Source organism: Microcaecilia unicolor, chromosome 3 (assembly GCF_901765095.1).
Source record: "Microcaecilia unicolor chromosome 3, aMicUni1.1, whole genome shotgun sequence".
NCBI classification, from domain to species: Eukaryota; Metazoa; Chordata; class Amphibia; order Gymnophiona; family Siphonopidae; genus Microcaecilia; species Microcaecilia unicolor.
This window is the reverse complement of record NC_044033.1, coordinates 505218522-505240321: the sequence shown is the minus strand read 5'-3', so window position 1 is coordinate 505240321 and position 21800 is coordinate 505218522. Positions and strand designations below refer to the sequence as shown.

General features: G+C 42.3%; 1 long non-coding RNA gene across 1 annotated transcript; it reads left to right on the top strand.

Annotated features, from left to right (window-relative positions):
- Window positions 1-126: 126 nt before the first annotated feature.
- Window positions 127-21554, top strand: LOC115465238. Its single transcript, XR_003941367.1, has 3 exons — window positions 127-226; window positions 1035-1037; window positions 21523-21554. It is a non-coding gene; the product is annotated as an uncharacterized LOC115465238 (long non-coding RNA).
- Window positions 21555-21800: the final 246 nt, after the last annotated feature.

Here is a 21800-nt window from a genome sequence, read left to right as displayed (position 1 = left end):
TATGCCTTGTAGCGCTATAGAAATGATAAATAGTAGGAGGAGGAGGAGGAAGTCTATTCCAGCTGCACGGTGCAGCAAGATAAATGGAACTAGTCTGGAGTTGGCAGTGGAGAACAAGGGTACAGATAAGAGAGATTTACCCGATGAACGGAGTTCCCGGGGAGGAGTGTAGGGAGAGATAAGAGCGGAGAGGTACTCAGGAGATGCAGAGTGATTGCACTTGTGAGTCGGTAAGAACTGTGTGTGGAAACGGATAGGGATCCAATGAAGTGGCTTGAGGAGAGGGCTAATATAAGCATAGTGGCACTGGTGGAATTTGGGTCGTGCAGCAGAATTTTGAATGGATTGAAGGGGAGAGAGATGGCTTAGTGGGAGATGTGTAAGAAGCAAATTGCAGTAGTCTAAGTGTGAGGGCATGTGCAGCTCCTGTCATTGAATACCTGGGTATCAGATGCCTCTTGTATTAGGTAAACAAGATAGAGCAGGTGGGGCAGAGGGTCAAACTACAGTAATAGACAGGATACTGGCACTGAGTATCTGTGGTCGGTTCTGTTTTGTTTTTTTGTTTTGTTGGGGGTTTTTTGTTTTTTATTTTTGCCTACAGCATCCAGCATTTTTAAAAAGTGCTGAATTCTGAAAGCTCAGTATTACCCCAAAACTTTATGCATGTGGTGAGGGTCAAAAGAGAAGCATTTCTATGGGAGACCTGTTCCAACAGTTGCAGCATACATATACTGATTAACGGTAACATAGGGACTAATGAATTGCACTTTCCGAACTGCGCTCCCCTCCTTTCCTGATCACGGACACACATAAAGTCAACACAGATATAGATACACAAACTCATACCCAGTGCCGTAGGGGCGGGTCGCTGCTGCGCACCCTCCCCCCTCCGGAGCGCACCTCCCCCCCGGAGCGCATACTTACGAGGGAAAGCGGCGAGGGATGGGCGGGAGGGCCGAACCGCCCCGAGTGCATGTCGCTGGGAGCTGCGTCGGCTCCGCTGGTTCCCTGCTCTCTCTGCCCCGGAACAGGAAGTAACCTGTTCCGGGGCAGAGGGAGCAGGGAACCAGCGGAGCCGACACCCCCCCAGCGGCGCGCACCCGGGGCGGACCGCCCCACCGCCCCCCATTCCTACGCCACTGCTCATACCTGTAAGCATTTATTTATTTATTTGTTTCATTTGTATCCCACATTTTCCCACCTATTTGCACCTATATACACACATACAAATATTCATGTACAAACACGCACAGATATGCACAAGTGCGCTCATGTCACCCCTCCCGCCCCAAACAAAACAAGTAAACAAACATACAAAACAGACACACGCACGCATGCACGCATATGCAGAGGGACTGGAAAGAATTCTTTGAGCCGTTCTCTGCATGTTCTGCTATTCACAGAATGGTTGTCAACCCACAATGAATATGCATGAGAGAAACTTGCATACCATAGAGGTAGGCAATGCAGCTCTATATCATGCATATTCGTTGGGCTATCCTGAAAATCTGACTGGCTAGGGTTGAGAACTCCTGCATGTGATGACTGTTGACGTTTGCCAACATAAACTGATGAGTAAGCTGTAGCATGAATCACTGGGCTGGCCCAGAGGATATGTTATGGTTTGCAGCCATTACTCACGGATATCTGGCTAGTTCTGATGATAATGGTCAATGTTCTATTTGTAGTTAGAAAAAAACAAAAAACCCATTTGTTTTCTCTAGTAGTTTCATTCTCAAGAGCAACACTATTTCTCCATGCAATGGAAGTCACCTTTCAAGCATAACCTCCATTCCGTTAAGTTGGGGAAAGCTGTTAGTTCTTTGCTAAGATACGAATCATGCAGTCGAGAACTGTGTATTGAGGTTATTAGTTCAACTGCAGCATGTTAGTGGAGTTCCTTTAAGAATGACCCGATTGCTTTAATCCTTGAAAGCTGATTGCTTTCCCGCTGTAGTTACTGTCACAACAAAATTGTTGTTTGCACAGATTGTTTTAACGTTTTATACCTTTTGCTTTCCAAACAGTTCTGCCAATATGATTTTGTGGATATGTGCACTGCAATACTTATGCCTTTTACAGCATACATTTGATCATACTAAACTTCCTCTCGTTTTATTTATTTATTTATTATCTCATTTGTACCCCCACGGTTTCCCAACAGTGTCAGGCTCAATGTGGCTTACAGCGCACCACAGAGGCAGACACCAATGCAGTAAAATGAAGCTAACACAGCAGAAAAACCTGCACAAGAGATAATGGGGAAGAAGAAGAAGGGACAGAAGGAGTAAGGAAACCAGGAGGGAGGAGGGAAGGGGAATGTGTCCAAAATTGTCTCTAGATCTATGCGCATCCGACAGTGGAGACACATGCAGAGACCGTGGGCTAAGCGTTTCCAAATAACATGGTCTTTAGTGGTTTCCTGAAAGTTAGGTGGTTGGTGATGGTTTTTATGGTTTTCGGCAAAGAGTTCCAAAGCTGAGTGCTGATGAAAGAGAAGGATGTAGCATACGTGGATTTGTACTTTATGCCGTTGCAGTTTGGATAATGAAGGTTAAGATATGAACGGGAGAGTCTAAATGTATTCCTGGGAGGTAGGATTATGAGATCAATCATGTAGCCAGGAACTTCACCATGGAAATGGAAATACATAGGTGTTTCAGGGGTCCTTTTACTAGGTTGTGGTAAAGGGAGGCCTGTGCTAACGTCAGCGCTTGTTTTTGACACGCACAGGGGGTCCCCTTTTACCGCAACGGATGAAAGGCTGGCTATTTTTGGAAAACAGCAATGGCTGTGTGGTGAATGAACCACTTACCACACGGACATTTTGGTGGGGAGCCCTTACCTCCACCCATTGAGATGGCAGTAAAGGCTCCCACGCTAACCCTGCAGTAGTCAGGCAGCACACGGGCGCTACCTGATTACTGCCAGTTAAGTCCTGGCACTATAAAAAAAATGTGGAGACTGAATGGTAATTAGGGGAGTAGGTAGCAAATTTGCATTCTGAATAAGGGATTGGGTTTCCCTATAAACCCGGAAGACGATAGATGAGGGTAGTCTGGTTTTGTACCCGGAAATGAAGAGGGCAGGATCTGGGCGTGGCCACGGATTTATGTGTTCGTATTAGTAGTGTTGAAATTGTATTAGAACAGGTTAGTGAAGATGTTACATATGTGCAGGGCTTTTTTTGAGGGGATACTCGGGGGTACTGAGTACCGGCACCTTTTCCAGTGTCTGCTAAAATTGACCCATGGACCACAAGTTTTAATGAAAGAGATCAGGCTCAACACACCAATTCTGCCTTGTCATAGATTCTGTGACTGGTTGCAGAGGGCCTGGCTATTGGTGGGGTGAGTCGCTCAGTGATCATCCCACCCCTGAAGGGTGGCCTGGCATTTGAGTACCGGCACCTTTTTTGCTAGAAAAATTGCATTGCATATGTGCCTTTATTTGTAGAAAGATGTATTGTTCCTCCTGATGAGGAAACAAGGAGAGTAATTCAGATGTCTTAAATTTTATGACAACTAAGAAGTTCATACCAAGTGACATCCAACTCGTCTACTTCAGCCACATGGATACCTGAATGTGGAGTCCCACAGGGATCCCTCCTCTCGCCGACTCTATTTAACTTAATGATGATACCCTTAGCCAAGCTATTATCAAACCAAAACCTCAACCCATACATATATGCAGACGACGTAACGATCTACATCCCATTCAAGCAAGAACTAAAGGAAATTTCCAATGATATCAACCAAAGTCTCCAGATCATGCACTCATGGGCGGATGCATTCCGGTTGAAACTTAATGCAGATAAAACCCAATGCCTAATACTCACTTCACAACATAACAGAACAAATTCACCGCCATTAACACACCAAATCTGAATCTTCCAATTTCGGACACCCTAAAAATTCTTGGAGTTACCATCGATCGACACCTAACACTCGAGAACCACGCGAAAAATACAACCAAGAAGATGTTCCACTCTATGTGGAAATTAAAAAGAGTAAGACCTTTCTTCCCAAGGTCAGTTTTCCGCAATCTGATACAATCTATGGTGCTTAGTCATCTTGACTACTACAATGCACTCTATGCCGGATATAAAGAGCAAATAATCAAGAAACTTCAGACAGCCCAGAACACTGCAGCCAGACTCATATTCGGTAAAACAAAATACGAAAGTGCTAAACCCTTACGAGAGAAACTTCACTGGCTCCCACTTAAAGAACGCATCACGTTCAAAATATGCTCCTTAGTCCATAAAATCATCATGGAGATGCACCAGCCTACATGTCAGACCTGTTAGACCTACCACCCAGGAATGCCAAAAGATCATCCCGCACATTCCTTAACTTGCACTTCCCTAACTGCAAAGGTCTAAAATGCAAACTAATGCACGCGTCAAACTTTACCTACTTGAGCACACAGCTATGGAACGCATTGCCACGCAAACTAAAAACAATCCACAAACTAACGGACTTCCGCAAACTACTGAAGACCCATCTCTTTAACTCGGCATACCACAAAAACCAACCAATGTGAATATACAGAACTCCACCACAAATATTCTGAACTGTCTTACAATAACTGTTTGTTATACTAATACCATGTTTTATCATTATCAAAATCCTGTTGTAACACTAAATGTCCATTTTCTGATATATGTCCATTACTCATGATGTATGTCCATTACTCATTGAGCCTGCAAAGAGGTGGGAAAATGTGGGATACAAATGCAATAAATAAATAAATAAATATGACGTGGGTTGATTGGTAACCTGCGTCCTTTTGAAGAACGAGGATTGTGCCTGCTATTACCTGAATTGTTGAACGGAGTTGAAGATTATCCCTGAGCTTTCTTTTAGGTTGTGGGTTGGGCTGAAATACAGCGCCAACTGATGCCCAGCAGTCACCTTGTTGTGCTATCATGGAGTGACTGTGGAACAATTTCAAGATTCTTTATAACAACAGACACCGTGTCAATTAAAAATGAAGGGACAAAAGGAACTCCTAAGCCCCGTGAGAATTCTATTGCTTAGTGCTCTGGAGTTGAAAGACGTTCTTCAATTTAAGGAAAGAGTAAACCAATGAACATTGATAGAACAAATGAAAATTTAACTGTTTAGTTATTCTGTGTTAATCAATGTATATAACAGTGAGTGGTTCCTTTGGGAGCAGGAAGTGATTTAGCAGAGTGTGGTATGGTGTGACGTATGTGAGGTTAGAGAATATGGGTTGGATGAATGGAAATGGTTGGAAGGTTAAGTAATTCAAGGCATATATTGTATTAGTATTGATGTTTAATAAAGTGAATATTTGATGAAAAATTATAGTTGTCTGGAGAGACAGTGTTAAACGCTATAAAAATAGGACGTATTTTTGTAGTACCGGAAGTGGCGTGCACTAGGGGTTCGGTGGTGGTTTGGGATTAGCGCACAGTAAGCCTGCGGTGGGCTTACCAATGCTTTGTAAAAGGGCCCCTCAGAGCATATTTAAAAGAGGTGTTTGAACAATGTTCTGGTGGGTTTTTTTCTTCCCCCCCCCCCCCCCAATTAGTTTGTGCTGGCATGTTCTGCATGCTTCTTCTATGCTAATTGGAGCCGACTCTGTGGGTGCTGTGGGTGCTTGAGCACCCCCAATATTGGAAAAATCCCTTGTATGTGTCCAGGAAGGGATTATTTCCATTGGGTTTAGCATCACCAATAATTTTGAAAAGTTGGCTCCTATGATGCTAACCACTGTTTTCAGAGAAGAGAGGCTGCATATCTGAAAAAGGAGTGGTGATTGGCTCCTTTGTCTTACATATTACATTTGTTGATGCTATTCCTTTGGATCACCTAAAGGGCCTGGATGTTATTGTTTGGGTTTTTTTTTTTTTTTTAATTACATTTGTACCCCGCGCTTTCCCACTCATGGCAGGCTCAATGCGGCTTACATGGGGCAATGGAGGGTTAAGTGACTTGCCCAGAGTCACAAGAAGTCGGCCCTTGCAGATCACCAATGTGGCCGCGCAGGCTTCTGCTTCTGTGAGTCTGACGTCCTGCACGTACGTGCAGGACGTCAGACTCATAGAAACAGAAGCCTGCGCAGCCTTCTACATGGAATGTTGCTAGTGGAATAGCAACATTCCATGTAGAATCTCCAATAGTAGCAACATTCCATGTAGAACCTCCAATAGTAGCAACATTCCATGTAGAATCTCCAATAGTATCTATTTTATTTTTGTTACATTTGTACCCTGCGCTTTCCCACTCATGGCAGGCTCAATGCAGCTTACATGGGGCAATGGAGGGTTAAGTGACTTGCCCAGAGTCACAAGGAGCTGCCTGTGCCTGAAGTGGGAATCCAACTCAGTTCCTCAGTTCCCCAGAACCAAAGTCCACCACCCTAACCACTAGGCCACTCCTCCACTGTTGCTACTATTTGAGATTCTGCTATTCCACTAGCAACATTCCATGTAGAAGTCAGCCCTTGCAGATCACCAATGTGGCCGCGCAGGCTTCTGCTTCTGTGAGTCTGACGTCCTGCACGTACGTGCAGGACGTCAGACTCACAGAAACAGAAGCCTGCACAGCCTTCTACATGGAATGTTGCTAGTGGAATAGCAACATTCCATGTAGAATCTCCAATAGTAGCAACATTCCATGTAGAATCTCCAATAGTATCTATTTTATTTTTGTTACATTTGTACCCTGCGCTTTCCCACTCATGGCAGGCTCAATGCGGCTTACATGGGGCAATGGAGGGTTAAGTGACTTGCCCAGGTATAATTGTGTATCATGTTATTGTGTATTTACAAGATTTTATGTATGTATTTTTGTAAACCGCCTTTGACAAGGGTGGATTAAAAATAATAAATTCAGATCCAAATGTTAGAAATGGATTCTACTTTTTCTGCCAAAAACCTCTACATTTGGTAGCTATGGCCTTGGTTTTCAACAAAGGTTGTCCCAGGCAATATTACAACTATTGTTCAATGTATCCATTTTTCTTTTCTCGGCACTTCATCAAATAAAACTTTATTGCATGACAGAATTCAATTAGAAGTCTCTAATTATCGATTTTCAGTGCTCTGTGTCCTTCATATGACACATGGAAGAAAACAAGTCTGAGGATGTGAAGGCATGCCGATAACGATTTATGCTTCTATAGCCTTTATTGACTATTCCCCGGATTCCATATAGCGCAACCAAACTTGTGCATGCAAATCCAGTCATATTCTAGATTTGTGCGTACAATTTAATTACTTAACAAGCCAATTAGCGCCAATAATTGCCACTTAACAAGCAATTATTGATACTAATTGGCAATAATTATAATTTATGTGCACAGCTTGCTAGGCATATCCTTTTAAAGTGGTGCGTGTAAATTCTAATACGCACTGCCAAAAAGGAGGCATTGCTATGGGTGTGGAATGGGCAGACCTTGGGTGTTCCAAAAATCTCTGCATATGGTTATAGAATACACCTTCTCTGTGCCTAACTTAGGCACCGATATTTACACCAAGTTTTATTTGGTACAAACTGGACACACCTAGAATTCGGCACAGGCATGGCCACTAGGCATATTCTATAAACTGTGCCTAAATCCCAGTACATAATAAGATAAGTGTCCTACTTTCTAGTATTTATCACCAATGTAAGGGAAGAGAGTACCAAGTCCAGTCATATAAATATAACTTGCACATGAAAGCTAAGTTTGGATTTGATTCTTTCATGTTTTATTTGGATCCCTCATATACTCTGTGGAGATAGCATTTATGTATATCAAAGGGTTTTTTGCCTACAACAAAAAATGTACCCAACATTTATATACATAAAAACTCCACCCTTGTTATTAACTTATAACTATTGGGTTGGAGGTTGGGCTTGAATCAGAGGCTTTTTCCCTTACCCTTTTAAAACAATACCAATGCACCTCACAGAGTTACAGTTGTGTTTTTTTGAGAGTTTTCTTTTGCCAATTACTTTGAGAGTTATATTTATATGACTACTTTCTAGTATTTGCCATCGCTATCATTGGACAAAGATGAAGCACACGTACATTAGTTTTTTTTTTTATTTGATGCGTAATTGCACGTTATACACAATACAAGCATTACAAGTAGCAAAAAATGCGGTGGCAAGGGTTTTGACCGGTAAATCTATATTCGATTGTGTAACCCCAATATTGAGAGAGTTGCATTGGCTGCTGATGGAATAGAGGATTAAGCTGAAGATCTTGAGCCTGATATTTAAGGTACACAATAGATGGGTATCTTCTGTATTGGCATCAAAGTTACACATATACCAGTCTAGACGATCATTGGGATCCGGAAGCCAATGTTTATTTGATGTAGCATCGTATCCAATTTCTCCGTTATAGGCAGCAAGCTCTGGAACACCTTACCAAGATCGATTCAAATAGTCAATAACCATTTACTCTTCCATAAGCTGCTGAAAACTCACCTTTTCAAGCAAGCCTACACATATGACTTGACTTAAATTAGAATTCCATCTGCGATACCTGGATCTGACTACTTGACAGAACTTATAATATGCTTTTATCCTTTTTGAATTCATCCCTCTTCGAACCATTATTATTCATTCTTCCTTATTCACAACACATGACCCCAACTTCCACCCTCTTCCCGCTCCCTACCTCTACCACCTTCCTCCCTTATCCTTTCTATTGGCCACCTCTTTATATTCTGTATTTAGATGTTTTATCCATTTTGAGTTATCTTGTAAATTTGTTATATTATGTAAGCCGCATTGAGCCTGCTAACAAGTGGGAAAGCGCGGGTTATAAATGTTACAATACAATACAATATCAAGTGATCAGGTTAGAGGAATGCAGAAATACGATTTTTTATATAGCAGGTCCCATCTTTTGGAATCCAATGCCGAAGTAGTTGAGAGAGTTTAGAAACCTAACGGAGTTCAGGAAAGAAGTATTTATTGAGGCCTAAAGCCTAATGTTTGTGTTGGGTTTTTTTAATAGAAGATGAGCACAGCAGAATGATATATATGCACTTGGAGCACTTAGCATAATGTTCTATCAAGAGATTGTATGTATTGAGTTCATTTTTATTGTTGTACAATTTGTATGAGTTTTTACAATTGTGTATGTGATGATGTGATCCTCCTAGAACCTTCAGTGATAGAGGAGAATAAACATTTTTAAATAAATAAAAAAATAAATATTAAAAAAGTAAAAACTGGGTTTTGGGGGGGGGGGGCATGATTGAAATGGCCACAGTGTAGACCTAATGTATCTGTCTTGACAGTTGGGCATTGCTTTTGAGCTTATGCGACATCTGAGGCCTTTTTCCTCCTTTTATAATTAGCTTTTGTGTATTATTTTGGGACGAGATTAGCCCATCCATTGTTTGATTCAGTGCTAGTGTTTAACCTCATTATTATATCCTCCTCAGTAGCCAAGATTTTAAAGTATTATAAGAAGACATTGTTATAAGAAGTGTTGATTCTCATGGGACTTTAATAAGATCGCAGTTAAGGGTATGTCAAGAGAAAACATTTGGAGCATTAGTTTATCTTAATGTTGCCATGGGCAGTTCGGCATAATTTAGCCTCGGCAATTTAATGACCAAGAGGTTATTTGGGTTTGAAGTGATCAGGGCTTATTACAGGCACAGTTCTTCAGCTGCAATTAATCTGATTGTTAATAAGGATAAGAAAAGAAAGTTAAGAGAAACTACTGCAGAGCCGACAAATAGAGGAAGAGACAGGGGAATCTACGGGTGTGCCAATTCAACTTTCTGCTTGAATGGTTTATTGGATGGGAAATATATCTCAAAAAGAAAGTAAAAAGACTATTAAACAGCACGGTCTTGTATAGATTGCAGGCAGCAATCCCAGTTTCCATACAATTTAATTTATTAGCTGCCTAGACTTTCAAATTAAATGGAGCAGAGGAGGTGGTGCATTCTACATTCTGTGAGCCAAAATGCAATGCGTGTGCTATTTCATTCATGCCGTGTATGAACTTGAGTTAACAAGCGACAGGTATATTTTCTCCATAGGATAATTTGCCATTATTTATCCATTTTCAGAAGCTGTCGAGGAGAAAAATTGTTGTCAGCTATTATTGAAGCTTGAAACCTGTTACTTGTAAATGCTAAGCAGTGCCTGCCTTACAGCTCTAACACAGTGAAAGGAGGCTGAGCCATTTGAAGCCTTTGTCAATGGAGATCACAGTAAGGCAGGATGAGAAAAGAAGGTTGTCTCCTCTGAGATAAGGGATACCAGCAGGACTGAGCACTATTTCGCAGTTTATCTTGTATACTGAGAGTGTCCTTTAAAATATAGGCAACAGTTCACTGAAAAAAATAGTTCTTTTAAACTCTAAAATTGTGGTAAATCGCCTTAAGGCTTAAATCCTTCATATTTAAAGGATTTACAGCAAAAGGTTGCCTGATAAAGCCATATACCTGATAGTTTTACAAAACTCATCTTTAGATCTTCAAGTCAAACCCTTGATAACATTCCTATTGACTTTTTCTGGCTTGTTTTGAAAAATGGGCCTTTAGCTTCAGCATGTGTGAAATTAGACCATCAAAACGAGATAAAGGCAGCGCAGAGTAGTAATAGAAGACACTTATGGAACAGTTTCTCACCACATCTGGGAAAAAAAGCAACATATGAAGGTTTATAGTAACCTCTGCTGAGAGAAACAGAGGGAACTAGAGGGAGATTATGTCAGACAGAATAGGTTCAAGAAAATATAGGTCTCAAATTGTAATGAAACAATACAATGATAGTAATGATTATGGGCTACAACGTTGATTGTTGTGAGATAGTGGAAGAATGGAAGAGAGTAGATAGGCTGACTATTGGTGACTGGAAGAATAAGTTGGGTTGGCTGGATGAGATGAAAAGGTAGACAGAATTACAGACATAAATTCGGTAGGGAGGAAGAATGGGGAAGACTGAAAAGGGTAATGGACAGGTAGGGTAAAAGAGGTTAGAGATACTGGATAATGAAGGCTGGTGGATGGGTTGGAAAGGAAGGGAGATAAAAGATGGGTAAAGTGGGGAGAGGGGGAATAAAGGATGGGGGAGAGGTTGATTGGAGGCATTCTGGTATCCTGAGGGAACCACAGGATACCAGCCACAAAAAAAAAATCAGGAACATTGGTTAATTGTTATTCCTGTAGGGTTGGGTTAAATGGGTGGGTCATAAGAGATGTTTGTACAAGTTTCATGAATATATGTATATTGAACAGTTTAGTTTCAATTGGTTGTCAAAGTAGCATAGGAACATAAGAATAGTCATACTGGGTCAGACAAATGATCCATCTAGCCCAGTATCCTGCTTCCAACAGTGGCCAATCCAGGTCACAAGTACCTGGAAGAATCACAATTAGTAGCAACTTTCCATGCTACTAATCCCAGGGCAAGCAGTAGCTTCTCCCATGTCCATCTCAATAACAGACATGGACTTTTCCTCCAGGAACTTGTCCAACCCTTTTTAAACACAGATACACTAACCGCCATTACCACATCTTCCAGCAATGAGTTCCAGAGCTTAATTATTCTTTGATTGATATAAATATGTCCTCTTATTTGTTTTAAAAGTATTTCCATATTTAATTGTGAATCTTTAATAAAAAATATTTTAAACACAAGCTAAACTAAAAGATTGTAAAACAGGCTACTCATTCAACAGCTCTCACTTGTATCTTTATTTTATCTCCATTTCACACAAGAAATACTGATTTCATTGGCAAAATGGTCTATGATTTTTCAGTCTGGCACCATGTTTTCGAGCTAGTTCAGTGGACACCAAGAACTTTTTGTATTAATTTATCTTTCATTGAATATAAAATTATACATCAAGAACATCTTGACAACCATTATAGAAAAAGAAACCCAAACACATCTGAAGAAACAGTGAAAGACTCTTACAAGAATATTAATGCCTTGTATCTTCTAATCTATCCAGTAAACAAACAAACCATGGAAGAATAAAATATCTAAAAAGGGAGAGGAATCCAAGATGGCGTCAGAGTAGGACGCAGAAGAGGAAAGCTCCTCTTGAAATAATTTAAAAATACTAAATTTTCTTCGCCGAGCATGCCGAAGAGAAAGGGCAAACCCAGAGGACCTCCTCTCCCTGGGACGGAGCCTACTTCTTCGAGACAAGTTCCTATTTCTGTGTTTATGGTATCCACACCGGCGGGCGCGTCTGTGACTGAGGCGGGGAAGAGCCAATAGGTCCTGCAACTCCTCCACCACCACACCTAGACGGAGCCTGGGTTCTGAGCGCGAAGGAGAGCGACTCGAAGGGGCGGCAGACCCTGTCGCAGGAAATGGTGTCAGCAATCAATCCAGACATGGGGAGTTCTTCGCCAGGTATGGCGGGAGTAGAAGCTGCAACAGAGGGGACTTGAACAGTTGACCTCAAGGAGGAATCATCGCTGCACACCATCGTTTTACAACCCCTGGTGAATCCCCAAGTAATATCCTTGGACTCTATTTGGTCAGCCCTTGAGGTCTTGCACAAGGTTTGTACCTCATTTATTACTGTCTCATTGAATAATGTTAAACAACTAAGGGAGATAAAGGAATCTGTTGAGACTATTTCGATTAAACAAAGAGCTTTGGAAGGGGATCTAGTTAAAGTGAAAGAACAACAGGCCCAGATGGCAGGAGACCGCTTAATAATTCACAGGAAAATTGAAAATTTGGAGAACGCCTAGAAAAATTTGAATCTTCGTATACTCAATTTTCCACAAACAAAATATCTTTCTGCTAGAGAAATGTTTAAAAAATTTCTTAAAGAGATATTCAAATACCAAGATCAATCTCTTCCTCCATTACAAAAAATATACTATATTGGTGATTAAAAGAATTTACAGCAAAATTCCTCACAAGGAGCTTCTGTTCAACAAGAAGTTCCATCAGAGACACTGGACTTAACAGGATTTCTTGAACAGTCAATAGAGGAAATTAAAACTAGAGCAACAGTAATTATTACCTTTGTATTCTTACAAGATAAAGAATCATTGCTCCCTTTATATTTCAAAAATTTGCAACCAGAATTTCTGGGTGGTAAAGTCCTGATTTTTCCGGATATCTCTCGATGGACACAACAAAGAAGGAAGAAATTCTTGGAACTAAAACAGAGAGTCCTGGGGGGTCACTGCGTCTTTCCAACTGAGATTCCCTTGCAAATGTTTGATTTTCTTCAAAGAGCGTAAGTATATTTTCTTTGAGCCAGAACAGTTGAAGAATTTCCTAGATGCAAGACAGCAAGAAAGCATGACAAATAGATAGCTGGACTGTTTAAGAAAGGATAACCGCCTACTCAATTTGATTTGATATGTAATTCTTGTTTAATTCCAACTTCCTTTGGTAAAGCCCTGGATTCTCTCATATATTTGTGGACCATAAAAGCACCTACATAATTTAAATTTTTTTCTTCTTTAAGAAATTACATTGCTATTGTTAATGGTTCCACTTTTGTGGATTTAAGTTGGTGTATTCTTCAAAGATTTATTTGTCTTTGTAAACATGAAAATCAATAAAGAAATTAAATATATAAAATATCTAAAAAGGAAAAGGCCAGAGTATCTTCTTACTTGTATACCCACTACTACCCATTATCCTGTTCACCCTCCTGACGCTTCAGGAAAAAAAAAATCTCTTTTTGATCATCTGCCTGTGATTGCCTTTTCTTGTAGCTGATCCGGTATATGGTGTAAATCACATAAAGTAATCCACTTCCAGATGCACATTGTGACTTTACTCTGTACTATATTCTCAATGCATTTCAAATCAATATGGAATGTACCTTTGTTGGAATTTCTTTCTGTCTTTCTCTCTCTCTCATAATTTGAATTGGCACCATGAACAAGCTGCGCAGGTTGGAAGCTGTCATCCACTTGTCTCTAGCAACAGACATCCTTCTTCAGCTAGTGAATGTGTTATTGTCACGGTTACACCTAGTGGGAAAAGGCATTACAAATATTACTTTGCCATAGCAATATGCCTTCTATTAATGCTACGATCTGATTAGGCTTTGATTAGTTTATCCCTAAGTCACTGGTAGCTTGTAAACAATATGCTAATATGTACTTATTTGGTTTGTCTGAATCTGTTTTTTTTTTTGTTTTAACCTAATAGAAATTCAATTTATCTATGTGTATATCGCACAACCTCCATTATCTTACTGTACATGTAAGTGTTATAGCATGCTACGCAAATCATTAGCAGAATGCCTAAAGAGCAAAAAGGCAAAATGAGGTTGATTCAGCCCATGCTGAAGTTGTCACAGGGTGAAGAGAGTGTTTCCCTTTTCTGTACCTTTTCTAATTCTGCTGTTATATCTTTTTTGAGATGCAGTGACCAGAATTGCACGCAGTAGTTGAGCTACAGTCGCACGATTGAGCAATACAAATGCATTGTAATATTCTCTTTTTCGTTTTCCATCCCTTTCCTCATAATTCCTAATATTCTATTTGCTTTCTTAGCCGCTGCTGCACACTGAGCGGAGGGTTTCAACGTATCATCACGTTGACACCTAAAGCCTTTTCCTGGGTAGTGACTCCTAATGAGGATCCTTGCATCACATAGCTATACTTTGGGTTCCTCTTTCCTACAAATAATCAAGAAACTCCAAACAGCCCAGAACACTGCAGCTAGACTTATATCTGGCAAACCAAAATTTGAAAGTGCCAAGCCCTTACGAGAAAAATTACACTGGCTCCCACTTAAGTAACGCATCGCGTTCAAGGTATGCTCACTAGTTCACAAAATTATCCATGGAGACGCACCAGCTTACATGTCAGACCTAATAGACCTACCACCCAGGAATGCCGAAAGATCATCCCGCACATTCCTTGATCTGCACTTCCCCAGCTGCAAAGGAATGAAATACAAACGAATGCGTGCGTCAAACTTCACCTACCTGAGCACGCAGTTATGGAATGCACTGCCGCGCAGCTTGAAATCGATTCACGAAAGAACGAACTTCCGCTCATTACTGAAGACCCATCTCTTTAATAAAGCCTACCACGAAGATCAACCAATGTGAATATGCACAACTCGCCCATTTATATTCAGAACTGTTTCATAATATCTGCTTGTATATTATTACTTTGTTTTATTATCATCATGCTGACCAAAACCCTGCAATACTAAATGTTTATTTACTAACATTCTTCCACTACTCATGATGTATTGTAAGCCACTTTGAGCCTGCAAAGAGGTGGGATAAGGTGGGATACAAATGCAACAAACAAGTAAATAAATAAATACATGGATCTCTTGTCTTGCGTTGTATACCTTCTGCCAGTAACTGAGCATATCCTGAAGCTTGTGTCAACCCAGAATCAGAGGCTAGGGCAAGATGGAAAAGTTGGCTATGAAAGATGATGATGTTCAAGCATACGTAACTAGCTCATCGCCCTTAGCAGGGGATCAATTCCCTGGGAAATGTCCGCTGGAACTTCTGCTCTTCTGGTCTGCTCCAAGGTTGCCAGATGGGAAAAATTTTCCCCACCCAAAATCAGCCTTAAACCAGCCCAAACACCCGCCCAATGTCAAACCCCGCCTCCAACGTCATCGACCCCGCCCCCTGATGTCACCTCTGACGTCATTTCCCCGCCCCCAATGACACCTCTGGCGTCATAAACCCCGCCCCCGATGTCAACCCCGCCCCGGAAAAGCTTCTATTGGACCAAATTGAACCAATAGAAGCCCCGGAAAAGCTTCTATTGGACCAAATTAGACCAATAGAAGCCCCGAAAAAAGAGCCCACACCCTGCACAGCTGCAGTGAAAAAGAAGCGCAATTTCCCGCAGCCTGCAACCTTCGATAATTTCCCACATCCTGGCTTAAAAACCAGCCCAATTGGGTGGGAAACCAGCCCACCTGGCAACTCCGGTCTGCTCCCTGCTTCTTGTCTAGCTCTGTAGTGTTGCTGCTGGGTTCTTCATCTACACCCAGCATTCAGGCACTTGCTCTGTCTCTAGTGCGCTCACAATCTAAGGGGTCCTTTTACAAAGCTGCGGCAAAAGGGGGGGGGCCTGTGCTGGCGTTGGCACATGTTTTTGATGAGTGCTGAGGATCACCCCCCCCCCCCCCCTCTTTACTGGAGTGAGTAAAAGGCAGGTTTTTAAGAAATGGGTGTGCGGAAAGTGAAGCGCTTGCTATGTACCCATTTCAGGTGGGAGCACTTACTGCCAACCATTGAGGTGGCAGGAAGGGTTCCCGCGCTACCCCCCACGGTAACTGGGCAGCGCGGCATTGCCTGATTACCGCTGGGTACACACCGGCGCTACAAAATATTTTGTAGAGTCAGAAATGGCATGCACTGGAGGTAGGAACTACCTCTAGGCTGCTGCAGTAGCTTGGCTGTACTTCCTTTTTAGCGAACGGTAAGCCTGCGTTGAGCTTACCGCCGCCGCTTTGTAAAGGGGTACCTAAGTTTTGTACTTGGGGCAATGGATTGAGGGGTCCTTTTACTAAGCTGCGGTAGGCTCTACACGTGTGCAGCATACACCCAAATGAGACTACCGCCAGGCCAGCGTGTCCCCCTGGTGGTAATTTCAGATTTGGTGCGCGTCCATAATGCCTGGATGAATTATTTATTTATTTTTGTTACATTTGTACCCCGCGCTTTCCCACTCATGGCAGGCTCAATGCGGCTCCCACGTGCGACATTTCCAGCGGTAATTGGCACATGCTGACCAGTCACAGCGTGTGTAGCGCATAAGCCCTTACTGCTAGATCAATGGGTGGTGTTAAGGGCTCAGGCTGGTTTTAGATGCGTGCTGGTTTCAGTTTTACCGCATGCCCTTTTCCCGTCACATTAAAAAAAACACTTTTTTGCAGATACGGTAAAAACTGGCCTGGCAAACACCTAATACAAGCGCCTACACTGCCGCAGGCCACTTTTTACTACAGCTCAGTAAAAGGGTCCCTAACAGGCTTATTTTCGAAAGTGATCGCCACAGATCTTCCGACATAAATCTCGCAAAAGCGGCAAAATCGGTATAATCGAAAGCTGCTTTTTTGACACCATCGCCGCTTTCCCGTCACCAAGCCGGCGAAAGTTCAAGGGGGCGTGTCAGCGGTGAAGCGAAGGCTGGACATAGGCAGGCATGGGCGTGGCTACCAGATGGCCAGCTTTCGCGGATAATGGGACAAAAAAAGCAGCGTTAAGCAGTATTTCGCCGGGTTTACTTGGTCCTTTTATTTTCACGACCAAGCCTCAAAAAGGTGACCCAACTCACCAGATGACCACCGGAGGGAATGGGGGATGACCTCCCCGTACTCCCCCAGTGGTCACCAACCCCCTCCCAAACTAAAACAATAAAACTAAAAACCTTTTTTGCCAGCCTCAAATGTCATACCCAGCTCCCTGACAGCAGTATGCAGGTCCCTGGAACAGTTTATGTTGGTTGCAGTGGACTTCAGTGTAACAAATACAGAAGAAACCTGTCTTCGCGAAAAACAGTAATCAAAAAACAGCGAAGATGACACAAATGAACAAAAATAAAAACGAAAAAAGAAAAAATAAGAAAAAGGAAAATTACAAAATACGTATTAAAAAAGGAAAACTTAAAAAAGGAAAAGAAACTGAAGTATAAAAATCAAAAAAAGGGGACGACACTACTACTACTACTACTACTATTTAGCATTTCTATAGCGCTACAAGGCATACGCAGCGCTGTACAAACATAGAAGAAAGACAGTCCCTGCTCAAAGAGCTTACAATCTAATAGACAAAAAATAAGTAGAATGAATAAAAAAATGAATCAATTTATTAAGGTGATATGACTCGACACAGCTGTGTTTCGGCCCAACTGGCCTGCGTCAGGAGTCTAAATAAAACAAATCATATTTAATTTTCAACATATCAATTTTTATCTCTTTAATAGAGTAATAGACCATTAATAGTAGTACATCTGTTCTTTGTTTCTCATTAGATATGTTATTATTTTATATGTAATTATTTTAATTTTTGTTTAAAATTAAAGAGATAAAAATTGATATGTTGAAAATTAAATATGATTTGTTTTATTTAGACTCCTGACGCAGGCCAGTTGGGCCGAAACACAGCTGTGTCGAGTCATATCACCTTAATAAATTGATTCATTTTTTTATTCATTCTACTTGTGTCGTCCCCTTTTTTTGATTTTTATACTTCAGTTTCTTTTCCTTTTTTAAGTTTTCCTTTTTTAATACGTATTTTGTAATTTTCCTTTTTCTTATTTTTTCTTTTTTCGTTTTTATTTTTGTTCATTTGTGTCATCTTCGCTGTTTTTTGATTGCAGTGGACTTCAGGCCAGGGTTGCCAGATTTAAATAATTTTTCTGACCCAAACCAGCCTCTAAACCCGCCCAAAAACCGCATACCCCACCCCCGCCATCACCAACCCCGCCCCCGCCGTCATCAGCTCCACCCCTGACGTCAACAGCTCCACCCCAACGTTAACAGTTCCGCCCCTGTCAACAGCTCTACCCTCGACGTCAACAGCTCCGCCCCTGATGTCATTAACCACGCCCCCGCGGGGCAAAAAACCGTAGCCGGCGAGGAAAAAACCCCGCCCAATGGAAAAGAAAGCCGCCCAAAAAAACGCGACCCGCAGCGGGCAAAATTTTCCCGCAGTGGGTTGCAGAAAGCCGCCCAATTGGGCGGGAAAACCGCCCATCTGGCATCTTTGCTTCAGGCAGGTGGACCCACGCCCATCCCCCCTACCTGTTACACTTGTGGTGGTAAGTGTTGAGCCATCCAAACCCTCCCAAAACCCACTGTACCCACATGTAGGTGCCCCCCTTCACTCGTAAGGACTATGATAGTGGTGTAGAGTTGTGGGGAGTGGGTTTTGGGGGGGATTTGGGGGGCTCAGCACCCAAGGTAAGGGAGCTATGCACCTGGGAGGTATTTGTATATATATTTTTTTAATTTTTAGAAGTGCCCCCTAGGGTGCCCGGTTGGTGTCCTGGCATGTGAGGGGGACCAGTGCACTACAAATGCTGACTCCTCCCACGACCAAATGCCTTGGATGTCGCCGGGTTGGAGATCGCCGGCATTTTTTTTCCATTATCACTGAAAAACAAAACCGGCCATCTCAAACCCGGTGAACTCTGGCATTTGGCCGGGCTAAACCGTATTATCGAAAAAAAATGGCCGGCCATCTTTTTTGATAATACGGTTCCGGCCAGCTGTAGCACCGCCACCAAAATAGATCGCCGGCGACGTTCGATTATGCCCCTCTAAGTGACTTACCCAGGGTCAGGAGGAACTGCAGTGAGACTCAGACCCAGTTCTGTAACCATTAGGCCACTCCTCCATTCCTCAGATGCTACCTTTGAACTTTGGACCCTGTTTACTAAGCTGTGCTAATGCTACAGACACCCACTGGAATATATGGGTGTCTCTAGCGTTTAGCGCGTGCTAAATTCAGGGCGCGCTAAAAACGCTAGCGCACCTTAGTAAACAGGGCCCTTTGATTTTTTAAAAAATAGAGCTTCTGTCAGTTCAGCGGCAGGTGGCCCATTTTGCTGGGCTCTCTCAATGGCAGCTACACCTCTGTTGGCACAGATATGCAAAGAAGTTTGAGAAGTCCGATAGTAGATATGGGGAAAAAGGGAGCTGGCGTTGAGTTACGTTTGTAAATTTTATGTGGGCATCTGACAGGAAGTGAAGCTGAACTTGGCAGAACGGATGGACCGTTTTCCTCTTTATCTGTCTTCATTTACTATGTTCCTGTATATCTTAACTTTCTTATTTCCTTTTATTTTTCTTTACAGATATCATCAAAATCTAATAAATTAGAGAAGCAGAAATGTTCGTCTTTCAGAAGCGTTATCACTGTTTAGTGAAATATGAACAACTGTTCTATCCCTGATATTTTCTTCCCTTTCCTATTTGACTCCACTTTTTCAGTTTATATTCAGAAGGGTCATTTTTAAATGCCCTTGGCATTCTTTCCTTGTATTTGATTTTATACTTTAGATTGCACACCGCTTAGATCTGCTGCTTCAGTATTTGTGGTATAAAAAGTTTTAATTTTTTTTTTTTGTTACATTTGTAACCCGCGCTTTCCCACTCATGGCAGGCTCAATGCGGCTTACATGGGGCAATGGAGGGTTAAGTGACTTGCCCAGAGTCACAAGGAACTGCCTGTGCCTGAAGTGGGAATCAAACTCAGTTCCTCAGGACCAAAGTCCACCACCCTAACCACTAGGCCACTCCTCCACTGTTGCTACTATTTGAGATTCTACATGGAATGTTGCTATTCCACTAGCAACATTCCATGTAGAAGTCGGCCCTTGCAGATCACCAATGTTGCCGCGCAGGCTTCTGCTTCTGTGAGTCTGATGTCCTGCACATACGTGCAGGACGTCAGACTCACAGAAACAGAAGCCTGCGCAGCCTTCTACATGGAATGTTGCAAGTGGAATAGCAACATTCCATGTAGAATCTCCAATAGTAGCAACATTCCATGTAGAATCTCCAATAGTATCTATTTTATTTTTGTTACATTTGTACCCTGCGCTTTCCCACTCATGGCAGGCTCAATGCGGCTTACATGGGGCAATGGAGGGTTAAGTGACTTGCCCAGAGTCACAAGAAGCTGCCTGTGCCTGAAGTGGGAATCAAACTCAGTTCCTCAGTTCCCCAGGACCAAAATCCACCACCCTAACCACTAGGCCACTCCTCCACTAAACCATAAATCATAAAAACGAATATGAAAACTTGATGCAGCAAGCCTCACAGATGGTCTAGGGGTGGAGGCACTCTCAGTGGAGAAGGGGCAATGTCTGGGTGAGAGGTGGAAGGGCTCGGCCCTGCAAATTTTTTTGGGCTCTGGAAACTAAGAGCTCCTTTTACTAAGTGCTGGTAAGCCCAACGCGGACTTACCCACTCACTATAATGGAAGTACCGCCAGGCTACCGCAGGAGCCCAGCAGTACTTCCCACCCCTTCTGTACCGTCATTTCCAGTGCTACAAACATTTATTTATTTTTGTAGTGCCAGCCCCCTTTTGCTGCAACTTGGTAAAAGGGGCCCTAAAATATCCAAGTTGTGCCCAAGGAATTTCTGGAAAGCATAATTACTACTACTACTTATCATTTCTATAGCGCTACAAGGCATACGCAGCGCTGTACACCATACACAAAAAGACAGTCCCTGCTCAAAGAGCTTACAATCTAGATAAGATAGGCAGGCAGACAGAACAATTAAGGGTAAGGGAATAAAGAAGTGAGGATGAAAGGACGGGGCAAATGAGGGTTAGGAGTCAAAAGCAGTGGTAAAGAGGTGGGCTTTAAGTTTGGACTTGAAAACGGCCAAAGAGGGGGCTAGACGTACAGGCTCGGGAAGTCTATTCCAGGCGTGAGGTGCAGCAAGATAAAAGGAACGGAGTCTGGAATTAGCAGTAGAGGAGAAGGGGACAGATAAGAGAGATTTATCAACAGAACGGAGTACCCGAGGGGGGGGCGTAGGGAGAGACAAGAGTGGAGAGGTACTGAGGAGCGGCAGAGTGAATGCACTTATAGGTCAATAAGAGAAGGTTGAATTGAATGCGGAAACGGATAGGGAGCCAGTGAAATGACTTGAGGAGAGGGCTAATGTGAGCATAGCGACTTTGGCGGAAAATGAGTCGCGCAACAGAGTTTTGGACTGATTGAAGAGGAGGGAGATGGCTAAGAGGGAGGCCGGTGAGAAGCAGGTTACAGTCATCAAGACGAGAGGTGATAAGAGTGTGGATAAGGGTTCTGGTAGAGTGCTCAGAGATGAAGGGACGGATTTTGCTGATGTTATAGAGAAAGAACGA